The following is a 16,477-nucleotide window of genomic DNA, read 5'->3' as shown; positions in this document are numbered from 1 at the left end:
AGCATAATAGAAAGGTCGACCATGTAGGATCGTATTTCTATACTCTGCCATATATGCCTATATGTAAAAAAATATTTGCATAAATTTTCGGGTGTTCATCTGAACACCCTTGACCCATGGTGGATCCGCCCCTGGGTGATAACCAGGTGCCTAGACACCCGGGTGCTGAAAATCCATTCTCTTTAACACAATTGAACACTCGGCGATGGTTGACACCATGAAGTACATGGGATTCGATGAAAGATGGCTTGGATGAATTAAATGCATACTTGGTACGGACAAGTCCTCAGTGCTACTAAACGGTGTTCGGGGAAGACAATTCCACTGTCGTCGAGGGGTGTGGCAGGGTGACCCTCACCACTGATATTTGTCCTTCCGGCGGACTTGCTGCAAGCTGCTGTGAACGACACCCTCCGCCATGATCTGATAATACACCCCATATCCCGGCGACCCAATACGCGGACAACACTATCATTAGACCTTTTGTTAACACATGCATGGCTGGAGAAAAACAAGATAGCTAAGCACAAAAATGGAGGACATTACTGTTAACAAAAGGTCCAATCACGACTCAGAAATCCGAGGATGCTAGAAACCTAATTGTTGAGTTTTTTAGCAACTTGCTGAATACTAAAAGACAAAGTTCTTTTGCAAAACATACTGCAGGAATTTCTTAACTCCCAACCTTGCAAATAATGAAGGCCAACTGTTCAGGAAAGCTCGAGCAGGGCCTAGCTCAAGCGATGTCGCAACACAATTCACCAAAGAGAACTAATCCTGCCTCATCCAGTCACTTGAAGGAACAAACAAGCCTCATGCCCACAGTATATAATGTCAGGTCAGCGGAAGCAAAATATACATCTGCATGAAAATAAATTGTTATATAGGAGAAATTTATGATTTTACATATGCTTCTATTGATTGATAAAATAGATTCCAACAGGTCAGCACCTATAAGCTTACTGAACCATCGTAAATTCACTTTCCTACATATTTCCGCATCGCATGAGTGGAATCACCATCGTTTAGAAATCAGAAGGGCTAAGCATTACTATGAGAAAAGAAACTGTTTTCTCCATTGGCAAGAAAATAATAAAAAATAAGGAGTCTAACATGACTAAATAATCGATTTAAAGTTCATTGGACAAGAAAAACTACCAAAATGAAGACAAAATTTTGATAATCCTAGCAGTGCGGACTACGTATCTAGTACACAAGAGAAACCCGTGTAAATTACGGATCCCTAAACACCATCAAGGCAAGCTACTGTTGTAGCAGGACAAAATGAAGCTGCAAAACAGGTTAAGTTGCAACGCCACATCTAAACATAACATAGTACTAAATCTTTCTCGCTTACAATAGAATTACATTGCTAAACCAGAAATCATCGTTCATGGACATCAGGTAGAGTCCTGAAAAATTGAAATCATTTCTCTAGTTAGATTTAGATCTACAGTTGCGGATTTAGCATGCTCCAATCAGTTTCAGTCTCTTCACTGAACTCAAACCATATCATCTAGGATTTGTTCAGCCTCTTTAATTCACTCTGTTCTAACTACCAGGCAATCCACATTCATTCCCTTTGTCATGGATGTTTATCTGTTTGTGGGCGTCGACAAGCAAGATCCGGACATGGAGGATAAGGAGGTGATGGCAATATCACTGGCAGCCATCGCGGGTGTTAAGCCATGCACGGGGCAGACCTTATGTCTCCCTTTCTATAATAATAAAAAAACATTGGTGGCCCTGCTCGACTCCGGCTCTGCGAACAAACTTCCTTGCTGAACGCGCCGTGGCTCAAGCAGCCTTGCAACACTGGGCTCTATGCAACAGTGGCCAATGGTGACCGCATCAACAGCACCGGTGTGTGTCGTGCCTTAGCTATCAGTATTGCCAACGACACCTTCCTGGTGGACTGCTACACCCTGCCTCTTGATGGCTTTGACATCATCCCCGGCGCCCAATGGCTCGGGATGCTGGGACCGGCCACATGGGACTTCACCAACAGCACCATGACATGGCATGGCCTGCCACCAGCAACCCGCTTGGCTCATACGGCAGCTTGCACGGCGTCGGACGTGCTGGACGAGCTCCTCGGCGACTTGAGCGACATCTTCATTGAGTCCCATGACGTGGTTCCGGAGTGTGAGCGCAGCCACATCTGCCTCCTACCTAGGACGAACGTCGCAGCTGTACGCCCTTACTGGTATGCGCAACTGCAGAAGGATGAGTTGGCACAAAGGTGCGACTAGGCATCATCCACAAGAGTGAGTCCTCCTTCTCATCACCGGTCCTCCTCGTCAAGAAGAACCATCAAAGACAAGTTCCCGATCCCGGTGGTAGATGAATTCCTACACGAGCTGCACGGCGCCTAATTCTTCAGTAAGCTGGACCTTCGGTCTAACTATCACCAGGTGCTCATGCAACCGCAGGACATTGAGAAGACAGCATTCCGCACACACCAGGGCCTCTTTGAGTTCGTTGTGATGCCTTTCGGCCTCACCAATGCCCCGGCAACGTTTCAGGCTCTCATGAACAATGTGTTGCACCCATACTTATGACGGTTTGTCCTTGTTCTTTTTTCACGACATTCTCATATACAGCACATCTTGGTCAGAACACCTCCGACATGTCCGTGTGGTCCTCCTTCACTGCGTCAACACCACCTCTTCGCCAAGCGCTCTAAGTGCTCTTTTGGTGAGACCACTGTCGCTTATATCGGGCACGTTTTAAACAAAGGGTGTGGCTGTGGTCTGTGGATCACAAAAGTGTAGGCTGTGGCTGATTGGCTGGCACCCAAGTCCGTACGGGCAGTGTGTGGCTTCTTGGGATTAGCTGTCTACTACCGTAAATTCATCTGCGACTTTGGCACCATCGCTGCACCCCTCACCAAGCTCCTCTGGAATGCATGGACGACTGAGGCTGCTACGGCCTTTGCTTCCTTGAAGACCACTCTCACCACAGCGCCCATGCTGCACCCCCCTGATTTCACACTTGACTTTGTGGTGGAATGTGATGCATCTGGCAGCGGGTTTGGGGCTGTTTTGAATCAGGGTGCAGGGCCGCTAGCATTTGCCAGCAAACATATAGCACCCCAACATGCCAAAGAAGCAGCCTATGAGAGGGAGCTCATCAGCCGTGTACACATTGTGCGGCACTGACAACCAGACCTATGGGGGCGCACGTTTGTGGTACATATATACAGACCATTACAGTCTGAATTTTTTGCTTGATCAGCGTTTTTCTACGATACCGCTGCATCATTGGGCCAGTAAGCTACTTGGGTTCCGAGTTGAATTCAAGCTCAGGAACCAGAACATTGTCGCGGACGCTCTCTCACGCTGCAGTGCCGAACCAGGAATAGTTATGGTGCTATCTATCCCTCGGTTCAGCTTTTTCGATGAGCTCGGCCAAGCTACAGCCGTCGACCCAGCTTGATCGCGTTACATGCACACATCGAAGCCGGCCAGCTCAAGGCGCCATGGGGTTTGTTGGACGACTTGGTCACCTTTGACCACCGTCTGCGTACTCGACAACATCAGATCTGTTACCATGGGTATTGGCCATGGCTCATGAAGGAGGACACAAGGGAATTCAGAAGACCCTACACCACCTGCAACGTGACTTCCATGTCCTTCAGGACCGTGTCGCGGTAGAGGACTTCATTCGGTCTTCTGGTATTTGTCAGCGCGACAAGACTGAACATCTGCATCCTAAGGGTCTGCTGCGCTCCCTCGAAGTCCCATCTAGCATTTGGGCAGGCCACTCGATGGACTTCGTGGAGGGCCTCCCAAAGGTGGGCGGCAAGTCGGTCGTCTTGACAGTCGTCGACTGCTTCTCAAAGTATGGGCACTTCATCCCCCTTGCACTTCCATACACGGCGGCTTCCGTGGCACGCGCATTCTTGTGTGCATCCATGGCAACCCGGCTCCTCCAAGCTACTCCAAGCACTACTATAATGCCAAACACCATGACATCCAGTATGAGGCGAGTGCCTGAGTGTGGCTCCGACATCATCACCGAGCAGCAGCATCCCTCCTTGGTGCAGCCAAATGAAAACTATGACCCCGCCATTACGATCCCAACCACATTGTTTACAAGGTCAATGACGTCGCAACCTAACACGCAATCAGCAGCAACCAGACAGTTTATCTCGCTGATGGCCTGGAGCAGTGAGGAAAACAGCCTCTATGAAGTTTCTGATTAACATCTTAATTGATCAATGCTTTAACCACAGTAAAAGCAATTGATGCTACCATAATACTACTCATTCAGAAGAAAAACATGAACATTGTTCCTTTCATTGATATTTAAAAAAATGCAGTACTGTAGGTTGTTGGGGACACAGATCTCTTACCTGAATGTAAAGCTTGAATTATTTTGTGTAGTACTGCAGCAGAATGCATTCATTGTCAACAAACAATAAATTCGCCAGGGATCAACGTCGTCGTGAGGCACGCGGGCTGACTCGGCTGGCCTCTCATGGGATTGAGGGTGGGGGTAGAGGTGGCTTGGCACGGGAGAGAGGGGGCAGGGGCGGGGACAAAAGACCCGAGCTCGGCGAGGCGGAGGGGACAGGTCAGAGCAGATAGAGGATGGACGGCCAGCAGAGGGCACCGCGGCATGGGGAGGACAGCGGGTTTCTATCCGCGTGGAGGAGGATCGGCGGCGGAGGGGTTGACCACCGGCGCGGTGGCCGGCGAGAGGGGGACCCCGGGCGAAGGAGATGGAGATGGAGCAGCGGTGGGCGACAGGGTTTCGGTCCTGCGTTCATTCGGGCTGGAAACCGTGGCCCGTGGGCCAGAGACGACCCATGTACGAGTAATTCGGGATTCTAAAAAAGTAACAAATTCGTTAAATAATTTGTCTAAAAAATCATAAAATAATTAATTTGAAAATTTCACTAAACAATTAGGTATTTTTTATTTCTATATTTAATTTCTATTTTTAAAATATTTCGCGATTTCAAAAAAGTTGGAAATTTTTAAATAATTTCGAATTTTGAAATGAAATCTTGCAGAAATCATAAAATGGTCGTGAATTAAAAAAGATGTTCCAGAATTTGAAAATGTTTGGAGAATCATAAAATGTTTGTGATTTTGAATGAACTTTCACTATTTGGAAAAACAAATGCTTGGGAAATCAAACCATGTTGACCCGCAAAAAAAAAGAAATTAAACCATGTTCATAAATTTGAACAAACCTTCGTGAATTCCAAAAAAAATAATTAATTTTTAAAAATCATTCAGGAAAATAAAAAACTGTCCACGAATCTAGAAAATTGTATTTTTTGTAAAAAAACATCATTGGTTCAAAAAATGTTCGCTCATTCGAGAAAATGTTCATGAATTCGAAAAATGTTCTTGCATTTCAAAAAAAAAGTGTTTGTAAAAGCAAAACAAAACATAACAAAAATACGTGCACATTTGGAAAATGTTCTTCCATTCAAAAACAATTCACAGGTTTTTAAAAATCCACAATTCCAGAAAATGTTTTTGAATTTGTATAGATGTTCACGACTTAAATTTTCGTGAATTTGTATAAACTGTTGACGGATTCGAAAAATGTTCCCAAAACATTGATTACAAATTTGAAAGATTTTTGCAAAAATGAAAAAGAAAAGGAAAAGGAGTTCCTATGGAATCGCCTGTGATCGTGTCCAAGTAGTACAGACGCATGAGCTGGGCCCATACAGAGGCATGTCGGACTTGTTGTGCAGCGGAACGAAGCGTCCCTTTGGAAAATTCTTTCAAGCTGCTGCAGCGGAATAGCCTCTGCGTGTGCCCGTTCCACGCGTGACCGTGCGTGTGAGTTGCATGCACATGCCATCGATGCAACAAGGAAAAAGTACATTTTAAACCCTGAACCCGTAGACGTTCGGCGAAACGAACCCCCAAGTCGAAAACCCGGTCGATTGAACCCTGAACTATGCAATCCCGGTCTAAATCAAGGAAAATCCTATTGGCTGCTCATTGCAGCAAAATGCCGCTGCTTCGCACAGGGGCGAGAGACCGAGCGATGCTTTGGACCGGCCCAGTTACGTAAATAGCTTATGAACTGCCCAACTCCGGTTTTGTGAACCTTCTAGAAGGTTCCATGAACCAGTTTTTTTCTTTTATTGGTTTTCCATTTTTTTTACTTTTCTATTTCTTTTTCTTTCGTGTCTGTTTCTTTTTCATTTTTTTCGTTTTTTGTTTTTTGTTTCCTTTTCTTTTTCAAGTTTATTTTTCTTTTTCAGAACATGTTCGCAGTTTTACAAAATGTTTAAGATTTTCATTTTTATTTCTTTTTCTCTTCTCCTTTTTTTAAAATAAATCGAAAAATTGAAATTTTGTTCGTGTTTCCAAAAAATGTTCAATTTCTGAAAAAATGTTCTCACAATTCAAAAATTGTTCTCATTACACAAAAAAGTTCAAAACTTTTGAAATTCAGAAAATGTACCGAAGTACAAACTTTCACATATTCAAAAAATGTTCACGCTTACAAATTTGTTCGGGATTTTTCAAAATTGTTCTCCGTTTCAAAAAAAAATCTCAAGATTCAAAAAAATTTCGTGCTTTAAAAATTGTTCGCGCTTCCAAAGTTATTCAGGATTTTTCAAAATTGTTCTCCATTTCAAAAAAATTGTTTTTCATGATTCAAAAAATGTTCATGCTTCAAAAAATAGTTCGTGCTTCCAAATCTGTTCTCAATATTCAAAAATCATTTGTGCTTTAAAAAATTGTTCACAAATTCCAAAATGTTTTCCAAAAATGTTTGGGAAATTCATAATTTGTTCGGTTTCATAATTTTTTTCAGAAATTCAAAAAATGCTCATGTTTCAAAATTTGTTCGCAAATTCAAAACATTGTCAGCATGTTTTTTTTCACTAATTCAAAAAACTGTTCCTGTTTCCAAAAATTGTTCACATATTCCAAAAAAGTACTGCAGTTTTGAAAATTTGTTCACAAATTAAAAAATGTAATGTTTTTAACTCCATTCCCAAATTCAAAAAATGCTCGATTGTACTCACTAAATATTAGATAGTACAGTGGCTACTGACACACTTCCCTGTCCGGAGGACTCGATTTCGATCCCTTGCCCACATGTTTTAATTTATGGAATTGGCTGAATTGGTTTTTATTTTTCGCAGCTGCAGCAGTTTATTTCATCTCCCGCTGCTGTTCTACCAGAGTAGCTAGCTTGGCGCAGTGGCTAGAGCATCACGTGCAACTATGGAAGATCTCGTGGGTTCGAATCCTATATCGGTACAACATTCTCTTTTTCTGCGAATTTTTCATTCCTTCAAGAACAGCGAATGGGCCGGCCTAGAATTACGACCCCTGTGCGTCGCGCGACTTATTGGCCGCAAAGTTGTCTAAAAAAACTTATTGACCGCAAAATGCGGCATATAGGAGGTCTCCTAAATCAAACCCTGAGAAATGTCAACCGGGATTTGTCTAGCTGGTGGCAAACCCTGAGAAATGTCAACCGGGATTTGTCTAGCTGGTGGGCCAAGGAGCACCCGTCCTCCACGCTGGGCCAGCCCATTTATATTTTTGTTTGCTAAAAAAAATCTTTTATTTTTCTGTAGCTCTTTGCGCGGGTCAAATCCACAGGCGTCAAAAGGACGAGCCTTCGCTGAAGAGACTCACAACTTGCGCCGGCCCACCTACGGGTTTGGTCACTGCTGTTTCCTTGTTTCTTCCTAGTTTTCTTTTCGATTTTCTTCAATGGTTTTTGGCTTCCAGGTTTTCCACTCTTTTGGCTGGTTTTCAGTTGTTTTGTTTCGTTTTTTTTTCTTTTTCTGTTTTGGTTTCTTTTCTCCTTTCATTTTTTCTTTTACGTTTTCTTTTTTATTTTCTGTTTCTGTTATTCTTCTTTTTTATTGCGTATTACAAAAAAAGTTCACTGCATAATATAAAAACTTCATAATATTAAGGAAATGTTCATCGTATATTATGAAATAGTTCACCTTGCTTTATAAAAATGTTCATCATGTATTACGAAAATTTTCTTTATATATTATTAAATTGTTCAAAATATATTAGAAAATGCTCACTGTGTATTTAAATTTTGGTCATTGTATCTATACCAATATAAAAAGACCCAAATGGACAGATCCAAACCATCTCGACCGTCAAATCATGTTATCTAGCGGTTCAAATCGCTCCAATGTTGAGCACCAAACACGTTAAACGCTCTAATTACATACCACTGCCATTGGTTATAAACACGTTTTGACTCAACGCTATCCCTTGAAATCTGCCATGTGATTAATATCCTACCATTCCCGTGAAAAAGTAATTGATATCTTACCAAATACCAACGTGCAACAGATATATCTTACCTAATATAACGTGCAACTAATATCCTACCTAATATAAACGTGCATTGCACGTACATTATTACTAGTATTAAGAAATTGTTCAACGTATAGTATAAAATGTTCATTTTTATGTTTTAAAAATTTTCAGTATTATTTTACAAAAACTTTTACTGTATTTTAAAATTTATTCAACTTATATTATAAAAATGTTGAATGCTTTTAAGGAGTTGCCGTTGTCGTTTCTAGTTTAAGTGTGGCGCTGCTACAATTTCGTTCGAGGTCGCTAGCCCATCTGGCTAGTCTCGGTTCGATCCCGCCCGAGCGCTTCTACACCGTGCACTTTTTTTAACAAAAAACAAAAGCAGGCCAGCCCAGCAGGAGCAATGTGTAGCACCCTTTGTGAATTTTTATTTCTTAACGAAAAAAAAAATTCGGGCCGGCCCAGCGGGGTGCAGGTGTGTGCCCTCAGCAAAATCCCAGCCATCCAAACGACTCGAAGGTTCTATTTAGACCGGGATTGAATAGTTTAGGGTGTAATTGATTGGAATTTTGACTTGAGGGTTTGTCTCGCTAAACGTCTACAGGCTTAGGGTTTAAAATGAACTTTTTCCATGTACAACAAGCAAGCAAGTAAGCGAGACGCGATGCAAACTACAGTACCACACGGAGATGGATGGATGAGGCAGGAGTAGGAGAGTGGTTGTTGACCAAGTCGTCGTTGCCGCCGAGGGTGATGGTGAGCACGACCCGCTCTTTGCTTGGGACGCGCGCGCATGCAGATTCCCCTGCTGCTCACCTGTCACGCAAGTCGTACTACTGCAGCCTGCCTGCCTGCTTACCCTTATCATGTTCATCTGCAACACGCAATGTCGGGCTCAACTTTTTTGCGCAAGCTCGTCCTGCTGGAGATGACAAAATTGTGACGGTGTAATTCGGCGCGCGCGTACAAATTTAGGAGTATTTTCACGTCCTAAAAAGGAGTAGTGCTCTCTCCCTCTTTATAATCAAGTAGACTTTAGCTACTACTCTTTCTTTTTAGTCTGTATACAAGCTTTGGTCAAATTAAACTTTGTTAACTTTTGACTAAGTTTATAGAAACAATATCAAGATTCACAATATGAAACCAGTATTGTTAGATGCATCACGAAATTAATTTTCATATCATATAGATTTAGTATTGTAGATGTTGATACTTTTTTCTATAAAGTTGATTAAAGTTTATAAAGCTTGACTTGACTAAATCTTATATACATACAGACTAAAAAGAAACGGAGTAAGTACTACTTGTGTTGGAATATTAGGCAAGTTCATGATTAATTCCAGTAAATAATTCATGACTAGAAGAGATACTAGCATGCAATAATCTAGCAAACTAGAAGAACATCAAGACATGCATAACAGCAGCAAACACGTAACAATAGCTGTAGAAACAGACATGAACAGAGGATGTTGGACGTACTGATCGTTAGCTATTATGGGTGCGACAGTGTTGATGACGATGTTGGCGACGATCTGCTGCTGACGGCGATGAATACGACGATGAGTAGCACCGCCCGACTTGGACGGAAGACGACCCGTGATGACGAATTTGAGCAGTCGCGCACAGCGCTTCCCAAAAACCTAATTCGTCCTCTCCCGGTGCAGGATCGCAAAGACGAACGGTTCCGGAGACCTGCTCTCCCACGCGCCGATGCACGCCGGCGTTTGGGATGGAGTAGACTACGATGGCGGCGCAAGTTGTGAGATGAGGCAAAACCCTAGGTGTTTTTCGGTGTGTCTCTGGCCGCAGCTGGTATTGTGTCGCGACCACAATCCCAAACCGACTCGGTTTCTAATTCGTATACTTACCGGACAAGAAATCAAAAACTTGTCTGCCAAGACATAAAAATAAAACGGCAAAAGGAAGCTGCGCTCCTGCAAGGAGACGGACCGGATTTCGGCGGACCATTCACGCGCATGTCGCATGCACGCCACGCCACGCCACGCCAGGCGAGCGAGCGCGCGCGTGTGGTTTTCCCTTTCTTTTCTCACACACCACTTAGAGTGGTGGAGAGAACCCACTATATAAAGAGGTCCAACTCTTCTTCAACTTCCAAGGTGGGACTAAACTTAGCACCACCACTTGCCATTTTACACATGGGCTTTGAGATTTCAGAAATTGCTATGGGCCTAGCCCATTAATTCTAACAATCCCCCACCAGATCTCAAATACCCATTTAGAGATTTGCCTTCTCTCACCACTTGTTTAATATACCAGTGTTTCAGCAGAGACTGTTAAGTTGAACTTCTGCCTAGAACTTTAAGCTACATCCATTCACAACTTGACAATGGACTATGCCTTGAATTGCTAGTTTTGTGTGAACAGGTTTCACTCAAAGTCTTAACCAGTACCTGACCGCCAGTAGGCTACCCCGCGGTTTGGAGCTTATACGTCATACTCCCTGGTCTCTTCGTGAGCTTACTAGAGATCACCCAAATCTCATAGACTGCGACGTTTACAGTCAGAACTCATATAGGTGTGTTCTTTCAAGACTGCTCTGTAGGACAACATCTTTGCTAATTATAGCCAATAGAACCACATTAAGGCATGTTGCCAACCTGCCTTACAGATCTGAGCCTTACAGCTCTGAGAGTTTTGCATCTTCACTTGGAGACGATCATAAGTTATTACTCTCCTCAGTTAACCAATAGCTTGTTCTTCCCAGATCCTAATTCACGGGATCTCCGATCACAAAGGTTGGGTTACTAGTATGGTGTAACATCTATGGGTCTCATACCCATCTCCCTTGATGCAATATCTATCACATTTCGTGATAGTCCCTTTGTAAAGGGATCTGCCAGGTTTTTGTCTGTTTGTATATACGTAACAGTTATTACTCCGGAGTTTCTCAACTTCCTGACAGACTTCAAACGTCTTTTCACGTGTCTTGATGACTTTGCATTATCTTTAGAATTGTTCACTTTAGCGATAACCGTTTGGTTATCACAATTCATAAGAATAGCCGCTAAAGGTTTTTCAACAACCGGCAAGTCCATCAAGAGCTCACGCAGCCATTCTGCCTCAACAGTAGCTGTGTCCAAAGCAGTTAATTCTGCTTCCATAGTTGACCTCGTCAATATGGTTTGCTTGCAAGACCTCCATGACACTGCGCCACCACCATGAGTAAATACATACCCACTTGTTGCGTAAAGTACATCAACATCGGAGATCCAATTTGAATCACTATATCCTTCTAGCACAGCAGGATGCCCTGAATAAGTAATTCCGTAACTCATAGTACCTCTCAGATAGCGCAAGACCCTTTCTAGTGCATGCCAATGATCATCACCCGGGTTGGACATGAACCTACTCAGTTTGCTCACAGCAAAAGAGATATCTGGTCTTGTAGCGCTAGCTAAGTACATGAGTGAACCGACAATTTGAGAGTATCTTAATTGATCTCTCGTTTCTTTCTTGTTCTTTCTGAGTGTCACGCTGGGATCATAAGGTGTTGGAGAAGGCTTGCTATCCATAAAACCGAATCGGTTCAAGACCTTCTCAACATAGTGAGATTGCGTTAATGTAATCCCACTCTCATCCTTAATAAGTTTGATGTTTAGAATTACATCGGCTTCTCCCAGATCTTTCATGTCAAAACTTTTTGATAGAAAAGACTTGACCTCATTAATTTCATTAATGTCTGTACCAAAGATTAGTATGTCGTCCACATACAAACATAATATGACACTATTGCCCCCACCATGGCGATAGTAAACACACCTATCAGCCTCGTTAATGACAAATCCTGCAGAAGTCAGAGTTCTTTCAAACTTCTCATGCCATTGCTTAGGTGCCTGTTTCAGACCATACAAAGATTTTAACAACTTGCACACCTTTCTCTCTTCACCCTTTACCACAAACCCGTCAGGCTGATCCATATAGATCTCCTCTTCCAACTCTCCATTGAGAAAAGCTGTCTTTACATCCATTTGATGAATGATAAGACCATAAGAGGCAGCCAAGGAAAGTAACACTCGAATGGTGGTCATTCTAGCAACGGGTGAATAGGTGTCAAAGTAATCTTCACCTTCTTTCTGAGTGTAGCCCTTGGCCACTAGCCGCGCCTTGTACTTATCAATAGTACCATCAGGCTTTAGCTTCTTTTTGAACACCCACTTACAGCCCACAGGTTTACAACCATATGGTCTATCAGTTAGTTTCCAGAAAGAATTGAGTCCATCTCATTATGAACAGCTTCTTTCCAATCATCTACATCCGGAGATGCATATGCTTCTGCAATCGTCTTGGGTGTGTCATCCACAAGGTATACAATGAAATCATCACCAAAGGATTTTGCAATCCTTTGTCTCTTGTTCCTTCTAGGAACTTCATTGTTATCCTTCTCAAGGACTTCCTCATGTGATTGTTCGAAATATTCATCAGTTGTACTAGATTCAGGAATTATCTCAGAAGAAAATCTAGCAATGCTATGCATATCTTTCATAGGAAATATGTTCTCAAAAAATGTTGCATCACGAGATTCCATTATAGTATCAACATGCATATCAGGTACTTCAGATTTTACCACTAAAAACCTATAAGCAATGCTCCGTTGAGCATACCCTAGAAAGACACAATCCACTGTCTTTGGTCCAAGTTTGCGTTTCTTAGGAATAGGAATATTGACCTTTGCCAAACATCCCCAAGTGCGCAAATAAGAAAGTGATGGTTTTCTCCCAACCCACTCCTCATAGGGGGTTTTCTCTTTATTATTGTTGGGAACTCTATTCAGGACATGACATGAAGTCAATAGAGCCTCCCCCACCATGCCTTAGATAAACCAGCAGTGTCTAACATGGCATTCACCAAGTCAGTCAATGTGCGGTTTTTCCTCTCGGCCACTCCATTTGATTGAGGTGAATAGGGAGGCGTCCTCTCATCAAAAACTTTTGGAAAATACTCTCCACCACGATCGGACCTAAGACGCTTGATCTTTCTCTCTAGTTGATTTTCAACTTCAGCTTTATAGATTTTAAAGTAGTCTAATGCTTCATCTTTAGTTTGCAACAAATAAACATAGCAAAATCTAGTCGCATCATCAATCAAAGTCATGAAATATCTCTTTCCACCTTTTGTCAACACACCATTCATCTCACAAAGATCAGAATGTATGATTTCTAGAGGTGCCAAGTTTCTCTCCTCGGCAGCCTTATGAGGCTTTCGAGGTTGCTTAGATTGCACACAACTATGGCACTTAGAACCTTTGGCAACTGTGAAGTTCGGAATTAAACTCATGCTGGATAGCCGAGACATTAAACCAAAAATAATATGACATAAACGAGAGTGCCAAATACTTGCATCATCATTAACATTAGCACAAATTTGGTTTATTGACTTATTGCAAAAATCTGAAAGAGAAAAGCGGAACAAGCCTCCGCACTCATAGCCTTTTCCTATAAATTGTCCAAATCTTGACACGATTACTTTATTGGACTCTAAAACTACCTTAAATCCATCTCGACATAGAAGGGAGCCGCTAACTAGATTCTTGTTCATAGTAGGGACATGCTGCACGTTCCTTAGTTGCACGATCTTTCCCGAAGTAAACTTCAGATCCACCGTGCCAATGCCACGAACAGAAGCATGTGACCCATTCCCCATTAGGACGGAAGAATCCCTTGCGACCTGATAAGAAGTAAACAGGGAGATGTCAGCACACACATGAACGTTAGCACCCGAATCAATCCACCACGAAGATGATTGAAATACTGAAAGCACAATAGGTAAATTACCATACCCATCAGTATTGCTAGCGGTCACCATGTTGACAGTCTTGGAGCTTGTTTTCCCTCTGCGGTCTGCACGTTCAGGGCATACCTTGGAAAAGTGTCCAGGCTTCCCACAGGCGTAGCACTCTAGCTCAGCCTTGTTGAACTTCTTCTTCTTGAAGGTAGTAGTCTTGGTAGGCATGTTGAAAACAGGTTTGTTCTTCCCTTTGTTCTTGTTTTGTGGGTACCTCTGCACCATGTTAGCAGTAGGCTGAACCTCACCTCCTTTTTCAGTGGTATCTTTAGCCCGAGCTTTTTCTTCAACATCAAGAGATGCAATCAGATTTTCAACTGATATCTCCTGTCTCTTATGCTTCAGAGTTGTGGCGAAATTCCTCCATGAAGGAGGCAACTTTGCAATCATGCACCCAGCCACGAATTTGTCGGGTAGAACACATTTAAGGAGTTCAAGTTCCTTCACAATGCACTGTATCTCATGAGCTTGTTCAACCACAGAACGGTTATTCACCATCTTGTAGTCATGAAAACTCTCCATGATGTACAGTTCACTGCCTGCATCTGTTGCATCAATTTTGCATTCAGTGCATCCCACAGAATTTTTCCGTCGTTTATGTGCACGTACACATCACACAGACGGTCAGCAAGAACACTCAGAATGCATCCCACAAACATAGTATTGGCTTCCTAGAATTTTCTCCGATCTTCGTCGGTCATTCCCTCTGGAGCACCAACACTAGCGTGGAAAACTTTCAGAGCAGTAAGCCAGAGCGTGGTCTTCACCTGCCACCTCTTAAAGTGCACACCGGTAAACTTATCCGGCCTCAGTGCATCAGCGAATCCAGCCATAGTTAACTCAGGAAATTGCCTATAATTAGGTTTTTGGATTGTTGGAATATTAGGCAAGTTCATGATTAATTCCAGTAAATAATTCATGACTAGAAGAGATACTAGCATGCAATAATCTAGCAAACTAGAAGAACAGCAAGACATGCATAACAGCAGCAAACACGTAACAATAGCTGTAGAAACAGACATGAACAGAGGATGTTGGACGTACTGATCGTTAGCTATTATGGGTGCGACAATGTTGATGACGATGTTGGCGACGATCTGCTGCTGACGGCGATGAATACGACGATGAGTAGCACCGCCCGACTTGGACGGAAGACGACCCGTGATGACGAATTTGAGCAGTCGCGCACAGCGCTTCCCAAAAACCTAATTCGTCCTCTCCCGGTGCAGGATCGCAAAGACGAACGGTTCCGGAGACCTGCTCTCCCACGCGCCGATGCACGCCGGCGTTTGGGATGGAGTAGACTACGATGGCGGCGCAAGTTGTGAGATGAGGCAAAACCCTAGGTGTTTTTCGGTGTGTCTCTGGCCGCAGCCGGTAGCTGTATATATATTAGGACCAGAGGCGGTATTGTGTCGCGACCACAATCCCAAACCGACTCGGTTTCTAATTCGTATACTTACCGGACAAGAAATCAAAAACTTGTCTGCCAAGACATAAAAATAAAACGGCAAAAGGAAGCTGCGCTCCTGCAAGGAGACGGACCGGATTTCGGCGGACCATTCACGCGCATGTCGCACGCCCGCCACGCCACGCCAGGCGAGCGAGCGCGCGCGTGTGGTTTTCCCTTTCTCTTCTCACACACCACTTAGAATGGTGGAGAGAACCCACTATATAAAGAGGTCCAACTCTTCTCCAACTTCCAAGGTGGGACTAAACTTAGCACCACCACTCGCCATTTTACACATGGACTTTGAGATTTCAGAAATTGCTATGGGCCTAACTCATTAATTCTAACAACTTGTACTTGTGCCAGCATCGTAGTAGGATGCATTCCCATGTGGAAGCGTCAAGTGTTGGTGTTAAATTATTACTAGTAGGGACTGTTAAGGATCCCAACAAACTACGTGCTCCAATCGTATCATTAGCACGAAACCCCAGGAATCTTGGTGCCACAGAAAAGCTGATGGACTTTACCGTACTTTGCCCATCCACATCCCAGCTTTGCGACAGGAGATGGACAGGCGACAAGACAGCAGTCCATAGCTGTACTTTAATACTAGCCTATGCATGCCTAGCCTTGATTCCTGGTACTACAAGGACCACTACACAGGGGATGTGGAGGCACACGTGACAAGCGGCACTACACACTACACAGGTCGCGTCGTGCCAACAGCTCTCGGGGTCGATTTTGGAGTACAATCCACATGAGAACCGTTAATTTTAGACAACTGCTAGAATTATTCCTTTTCCTCTCCAAAACGCTCTTAAACTCCACAATCTCTCCTTTCGACTCCAAGCTAAAGTCTTGACCAACATACACAACAATCTCGAAGTACTCCAAAAAAAAAAATTGGAGGCTTCGGAGCCTAATTGCAAAGTCACAC

General features: G+C 43.2%; 1 long non-coding RNA gene across 1 annotated transcript; it reads right to left on the bottom strand.

Annotated features, from left to right (window-relative positions):
- Positions 1-521: 521 nt before the first annotated feature.
- Positions 522-4,823, bottom strand: LOC141022292 (uncharacterized). The gene is made up of 2 exons (XR_012183577.1): positions 4,358-4,823; positions 522-861 (listed from the first exon to the last, which is right to left on the bottom strand). It is a non-coding gene; the product is annotated as an uncharacterized lncRNA (long non-coding RNA).
- Between the last annotated feature and the right edge of the window lie 11,654 nt (positions 4,824-16,477).

The sequence above is a fragment of the Aegilops tauschii genome, chromosome 5 (genome assembly GCF_002575655.3).
Source record: "Aegilops tauschii subsp. strangulata cultivar AL8/78 chromosome 5, Aet v6.0, whole genome shotgun sequence".
In the NCBI taxonomy this organism is placed as follows: domain Eukaryota; kingdom Viridiplantae; phylum Streptophyta; class Magnoliopsida; order Poales; family Poaceae; genus Aegilops; species Aegilops tauschii.
Note: the sequence above shows the minus strand (reverse complement) of the source record. Positions and strands in the feature narration are given on the sequence as shown.